Consider the following 7,465-nt stretch of genomic DNA (forward strand, 5'->3'; position numbering starts at 1 on the left):
ATCCAGGAGCAAGGCTGTTTAGAATGTTGATTAGAACATTCAGAAAATGGGACAGCCGTGAATTTGCCTGAAGATTCAGAAACATGGCTTGGCTGGGGGACGATGATTATTACCAGACTTCAAATGTCAGCAAACACTTCAGGGTTGCAGGAGAGAAAATAAAACACATTAAGGTTTAATGGATTTTGCTATGGGGCATCTTTGGGGCAGCCAGGATGGAATTATTTGCTGAACACATGATGGTCTTTTTGTTACTTGGAGCCTGTTAACACTATCTTATAGAATAGAAAACAGCCATTAGCTACTCACCAGTACATGTGTGGAGAATCCAGAGTTAGGGGCTGCCTTCCGGGATCTAGTCAGCATAGTTTGGGATTATAGTGAGTACCATAGTAGGTAAAGTCAAAGGAGCTGGGTTAGTCATTTGGACCTCTGTCGCAGGTGAGGTTCATGCTCTGAGACTGGAGTTTAATGTGCAGGGTGTTTATGAGGGAGTGCCCTGGAGCCATACCAGTGGAAGGGAGGGTTGGTTGAGCTGCGATGTAGACCAGATAGCAGCCTTGGCCAACCCCACCGCAGGGCTCTGGAACAAAATGACCCATCAGAGTTGTCTCACGTTAGGCTGACATGGCTGAAACATCTGAAACTTGTTTCATGGCTGAAACATCTGCCCGGGTGGGACCCCGGGCAAGGTGGCTGTGCAGCTGAGGCCATCCCTGCTGGGGCTGCCTGCCCCCAGAACTGCTAGCAGCTGGGCAACAAGCCCTGTCCTTGTCTCCCCCCTCCACCTCCACGTTCTGTTATAACATATGTGAACCAACTAGTTCCTGGAAGCCTAACTGGACAAAGAGAGGTTCCACCCCCCTCCCTTTCCCAGTTTCCCTCACAAAATAAAGTCTCAAGTAACTCACAGTCCTAAAATTATTTTACACCGCTAGGCAGTACTATCACCCCCAACACAGAAGCACAGATCTAATACTAGTTCTATGAGGTAGGTTACATTTTTCCCAAGCAAGAATTTTAAGGAAGTTTTAAGCCCCGATCTCTTCACCAAGCTCCAGATCCATAGATACAAAAAGTTCTTTGGCAATTCCGGTGGGCTATCCTGCAGATACCTCAACGTCAGTGTGCTCAAATCTAAACCCATCATTTTACTATACTTGCTTTAGGATATCCATCCACCAACCCTTATTATTTTAATTGTGGTAAAATATATAACATAATTTTAACCATTTGTACGTGTACCATTCAGTGGCATTATGTACATTCATATACTGTGTGTGCCCATCACCACTATCTATGCCGACTTTTTCATCATCCCCAACATAAACTCTGTACCCATTAAACGATATCTTCCCATTCCTGCCTCTCCCCCAACCCTGTAACCTCTATTCTATGTGGTGTCTCTGTGAATTTGCTTATTCTGTGTACCTCATTAAGTGGAATCATACAACATTTGTCCTTCTGTGTCTGGCTTATGTCAGACACAAGTATACCAAGTATAATGTTTTCAAGGCCCATCCAGGTTATAGCATACATCAAAATGTCATACTTTTTATGGCTGAATAGTGTTTTAGGGTATGTGTACACCACATTTTGTTTGTCCATTCATCTGTCGATGGACTTTTCCTTATTTCTTTTCAGTGATACTTCAATAACCTCCCTTAGCAGCCTCTGACCCTTTAAGTTATTCTATTTCTGTGGCCATAATGCTCTTTCTAAAACAAATAATAAGATGCTCCTTGGATCTATTCATTGCTTTTACTAGCCCTCCCTGACCCTATCCCATTCTTGGCTACACCACGTGCCCAATTCATAGTGACATTCTGTGTCCTCAGGATCACATCTACCTATCTCTCTGAGCTGATCTGCTTTATTCTCTTACATGCCAGATGCTTCAGTCACACCATGTACCTCAGTCTACCCCAAATACGCCATGCCCTTTGCCCTCCTTGTCTTGCTTTGTGCTGTGTCTTCTGCTTGAAATAGAATCTATTCCATTTCTCCACACGGAAATCTCTATTCACCCTTCAAAATCCAAGTTCAGTGTCATGTCTGTGAAGCCCCCCCCACCCTACCAGGCAATTGGTTGCTCCTTTCTCTGTTTTCCCAAAGTACTTGGTTCCTGCCTCTAATCTCAGTCCTTACTGCAATGGACTGCAATAACTTACTTGCTTGTCTGCCTTTTTTATTAGATTGACCTCTGTTGGGGCTGTAGATGTTTTGCACATTTATTTCACGCACCCAGAACCTAGAGTGGCGTTTCCAAAGAATGCTGCCTACGTGAGTAGTGCAGGGGCAGAGGCTGAAGGTGGAGACGGAATTCTGGTTTCAAGGACCAACGCAGCTACTGAGCGGCAGGCCTCGGCCACATCACTTCGCCTCTCTGAGTTGTTTCTTCAGTTGTCGATAGTTCAACATCCTAGAGTGGGATTGAGGGCTAAATGAGACGATTGAAATGAAAGTGCTCTTTACAAAATTGTTATGAGGGTTTTTAAAATGACCTATTTTATTAGTCTTCGTGTACTTCCCATCCCAGATAAATGTGAACTTCTGCAGGGTGTTCCCAGTTTTGCGAATTATTTGCTTAAGAATAAATCACAGCTAGTGGGGGTGTAATTTTAGAGTAAACTGTTCATTTAACATTGTTTGTTTCGTGGTATAAATGGTGGAAACTCAGGGATGCAAAGCTTAGGCAGCAAAAGAACTTTCTTATCGGCGGTGTCACCTGACGGTGGGCACTCTGTCTCTGGGAGCAGTCAGTTTCTCTTCATTGGAGGCGGGCAAGCAGAGGCGGGCTAACCTTGCCTGTCAGGGAAGCTGTCAGAGATATTCTGACCTGGACTGAGGTGGGAAAGAGGCTAAACTAGCTGACTCCTGAGGGTCCTTCCCATTCTGGACGTATATTATCCTAAACTTTACATACAAACTATCCTGAGAGATGGACCAAGGATTTTGTATTCTATTCTGGGGAAGATATAATGGCGTTTTGTTTTGTTCTGTTTTGTTTTTTTGCGGTACGCGGGCCTCTCACTGTTGTGGCCTCTCCCGCTGCGGAGCACAGGCTCCGGACGCGCAGGCTCAGCGGCCATGGCTCACGGGCCCAGCCGCTCCGCGGCATGTGAGATCTTCCCGGACCGGGGCACGAACCCGTGTCCCCTGCATCGGCAGGCGGACTCTCAACCACTGCGCCACCAGGGAAGCCCATAATGGTGTTTTTTTTTCCTTTTCTCTTTAAGTGAAAGTTGTAGAGTTTATGTGAGATCACAGTAAAAAAAATCTGACATTTCTATTTTGTGAATCCTGGCTAAAGCTGAGTTTGATCTTGAAATATGAAAGTAAACTGTAACGACCTCACTTAAGGTCTCTAGGATTTATATCTATATCAGCTTTTAAAGTTCTCCCAACTTTTCACCCTGGAGAAAAGAAGAAATTGCAGTCATCTTACTCAGGGCTGGAAGTCTAGAGACACTTAGGTTGACGGAAAGCTGACCCTGTTTTGCCTGGGCTTCTGGCAGGCTCCACCCCTTCTAAGTGATGTGAACTCTCACACGCGGCGACATAGTTACTAGTCTCACGCATTAAGCTGAGTGCTTTGGGGATCTAAGCTCAATTGCAAGTCACTTGAAGAAACATTTCTTCATGGTATCTTTAACACCTGTGTGTTTTTAAACATCGTCCCTTCACGGTCCAAAGCTCCTTCTTAATGTTATTATTGCTCATGACAAACCCATGTCGAGTCTCTGAAAACTGCTTTTCAGTTTTTCTCTTTGTGCTGTTTCCACTCAAGTGTGCCAGCTCGTGACTTGCTTTCCCTGTACCCGCTCCACGGCCGCTCACCCCTCTGCCCCCTGCCCCGAGGAGACCCCTGTGAAACTGAATGAGAAGCACACAATGTCAGCATTAGAGGGCTCCCAAGATTTCATCTCAACTAATTCAAACCCTTGCACCTCCCTTATTAAGGACAAAGAAGCTGAGGTATGGGGCATCCCAAAGCAAGTAGCAAAATTAAGCCAGGACGTGAGGGCCTTCTAGTCCCTAAAGACTCTCTTAGTTTGGTCTCCCCCGGAAGTAGTACATGAAACCAAGTGCAAGTAGTTTATTTAGGAGGTGATCCCAGGAAACACAGCAGGGGAGTGGGGAAATGGGACAGGGAAGGGAAGGCAGCTTTTTGGGATGTGGTAATGAGCACGTTAACTCTGTGGGCACCTGGGACTCAATCCCCCTGAGAACCTCTGGAGATGGTTTAAAACAAGCCTCAGAGTTGTCCCACTGGAGGGGCAAAGAACTAGTGGTTCCACAGTTACCCACCAACTCTTGTTTGTCCTTGGTTGAAGCCTGCTCCCAGGTTCTTAATTCCCCAGCACTTCCAGCCTGTTCTATGCAGGGCGTCAAGCATTTTTCTGCAGCTGGGAAAGCCCTCAGCAGAGTTGCAGGGTCTTTCAATGGAAGTCACCCAGCAAACATGCCTAAGGGGATATGCGTGGGGCAATGACACCCTCTGCTACACCGGCCAACTGTTCATTCTCTCCTGTCCCCGGTCAATAAACTTTGACTGCTTTAGAGGTGAGAGGCTGAAACAAAACATGATTTATAAGGAGAAATGAAATGTTCAGGTTGGTGTTTGCAAATGAGTAAATATTATCCCTATTTTACAGAACCCAGCGTGCACTTTTGCATGTTACCCACTTTGCACATGCTGTCCCTCTACCTTGTATGACCTCCTAGAAAACTCCTATTCATCCTACAAACTCCAGCTCCAATAAGAACTTTCTGTTATATCCTTTCCTGATTGCTCAGGAAGAATTAATTGCTCTCCCACTTTGCTCTGACAGCATGTCGTGCCAGCTCTAACATGACTGTGCAGTGCCCATCTCACCTACTACTAATAGTGGTAATAATAGCTAATGTTTATTGACTTTAATTTTGTTCCAGGCACTGTTTTAAATAATTTATGTGAATTAACTCATTTAATCCTTTCAACAACTCTATGAAATAGCTACAGTCACCATCTCCATTTTGTAGAACAGAAACTAGAACAGAGATTAGCAACTTTCCCAGTATCATGTAGTTAGCAAGTGGCATAGCTGGGATTTGATTCCAGAGGGTCAGGCTTCCAGGTCCCTGCTCTTACCTACTGCACAGAATAAGCTCTCTTTCACTGGAATAGAGAAGAGGGACCAAGGACTGAACCCTGGGGGTACTTCTGGCAGTTTTGGTAGGGCCTCAGGCCAGGCTAGGAAACATTGTCTACAGAGAATCTTAAACAGGTAGGTGACACAAGATTTGCGTTTTACAAAGATCACTCTCACTGCTGTGCATAGGGTGAATTGGAGGAGGAGAGATTGAGAACAGAGATAACAGTGTTTTGACTGGTGCAATAATCCAGGGAAGAGATGATGAAGTCCCAGGTTTAGCAGGGACCTTGCTCCCCGGACTAATCCCCACTGACCTCCCCAGCCACTCCCCAACATGGCAGGGCTACTACTACTGCACCTGGCCAAGGGCCAAGCGGGGGCAGAACTGCAGCCTGGGCTCTGGCTACCACCATGAGCCCTGGTGAGGAGTCACAGATGCAAAAAGGAAGGGTGGTGCCTTTTGCTCGCTTGCAGAGAAGCCATGTGGACTAGCAGTGGCCCTGCCCAGCCTTCCCTCCAATCCAGACATTTTAAACAACTTTCTGTTTCCTACTTATGTCATGATTTTCCCCACCTCTGTTTTGAATATTTGATTTCCTCTGCTAAGGATGCTTTCACTCATTCATTAATCCATTCTTTCACTTATTCACAACACATTTTTTAGCACCCAACATGGGCCAGGCACCTTTCTAGGTGATGGGGACTTTACAGTCTAGGGGATGAGATAAATGTTAATCTAATAATTATACAAATATGTCACTCTTTGAAGGTAAAGTCAGGGGACCATGAGACCATATGTTGGGTGCTGGAGACTTATCCACTCTGGGATGCAGGTGGCCAAGGTAAGGTCGTAACTGGGATGACATAGCTTCCCTTTGCAGAGACATGATGTTTATGCTGAGATGTGAGGAATGAGTAGGAATTAACCAGGCAAAGAGGGTAGGGAAGGAGAGTGGCCACCCTCCCTGAAGTCCTCCTGTGTTTAACAGCGTGCTCATGAATCCTTGGGTTGAAGCAGATAGGTCTGGAGCCCAGAGGAGACTCAGCATAACAAAGGGAGGGGGAACCGAGGGGGAGGCACCGGACAGAGAAAGGAGCAGAGGGGCTCAATGAGAGCAGCTGCAGGGAGAGGGGGCTGGGGACCACGCGAGGAGCGGGAGGCTGGACGCTGTGAGACCCGTGGGAAGTTCTCAGAGCAGCTGCTGAGGAGCTCTGGGAAATAGGGGTGTTCAATATTGCATCTTAACTTGTGCTTCTGTGGTTTACAATTCTTCCCCTCCCCGGACCTTCAGAATAATCGGTTGCACACAAATGCCTTATGTAGGGTTTCCCTGGTGGCTCAGTGGTTGAGAGTCCGCCTGCCACTGCAGGGGACGCGGGTTCGTGTCCCGGTCTGTGAAGATCCCACATGCCGCGGAACGGCTGGGCCCGTGAGCCATGGCCGCTGGGTCTGCGCGTCCAGAGCCTGTGCTCCGCAACGGGAGAGGCCACAACAGCGAGAGGCCCGCGTACCGCAAAAAAAAAAAAAAAAAAAAAAAAGCCTTATGTAGATGGTTTGGGGGAAATAGCTGAGTTCGCATTAAGGGTCACTGGGAAACAGTGAGGACTGCACAGCCATGTGGGGTGACACAGAGCAAGAAAAGGTCAGTGGAGAAATGTGGAGGGGACAGCAGCAATAGGAGGTATGCATAGACTCAGATGTATTTAAACCGTCAAAACAAGAATTTTATTTGTATTCAATTATGATGAGTGATTAGCATAAAATGATGATCCAAGGCAGCATTAAAGAGGGTCCCATGAGAATAGGGACAGCCTAGACAGGAAGATAGAAAAAGGAAGGGACAATCTCACGGATGACTTTGGCAATGGGACGAAGCTGTGGTTTATGTTCTAGACATCTGAGACTCAGCGTGTAAACTCCGACTGAAGGAGATTCCTCCCCACCACTGGTTTCCAAGCTCACCACCCAGCCAGCTGTAATGCAAAGCCTACCAGGACTTTGGAGAATTACCAATTCAACGTTTACTGTTACCAAGGCAACACCTGTTACTTTCTGGGTACAAAGTCACTTGGGATGCGGTCCTTGGTCCCTGCCCCTTGGAGTGCTCAGTCTGGTTCTGGAGGCAAACCTCACAGCGCAGTGATCGGTGCTGCCGCAGAAGCAGGTCCAGAGGCTGTGTGAGCAGGAATGGGACTTTGATCCAGTTGTGGGTATCGGGCAGCTTCCTGGAGGAGGGACACCCAGGCAAGGTCATGGTGTTTTCCAGAGTAGCCAGATGCCTGGCAGGCAGAGGGAGGGGGCACAGGTGCAGCTGTGGGGCCTCCTA

General features: G+C 47.1%; 1 protein-coding gene across 1 annotated transcript in view; it reads left to right on the forward strand.

Moving 5' to 3' along the window:
• SPATA6 (spermatogenesis associated 6) overlaps positions 1-6,654 on the forward strand; it is a 171,875-nt gene extending 165,221 nt beyond the window's left edge. The window contains exon 14 of the mRNA XM_022575641.2: positions 7-6,654. The gene's annotated coding sequence lies outside the window, so the exon portion shown is untranslated. The remainder of the gene's footprint in view (positions 1-6) is intronic.
• The last annotated feature ends 811 nt before the right edge of the window (positions 6,655-7,465 follow it).

This window comes from Delphinapterus leucas, chromosome 1, assembly GCF_059928025.1.
Source record: "Delphinapterus leucas isolate spDelLeu-1000000601 "Yukka" chromosome 1, BTC_Dleu_Yukka2, whole genome shotgun sequence".
Lineage (NCBI taxonomy): Eukaryota > Metazoa > Chordata > Mammalia > Artiodactyla > Monodontidae > Delphinapterus > Delphinapterus leucas.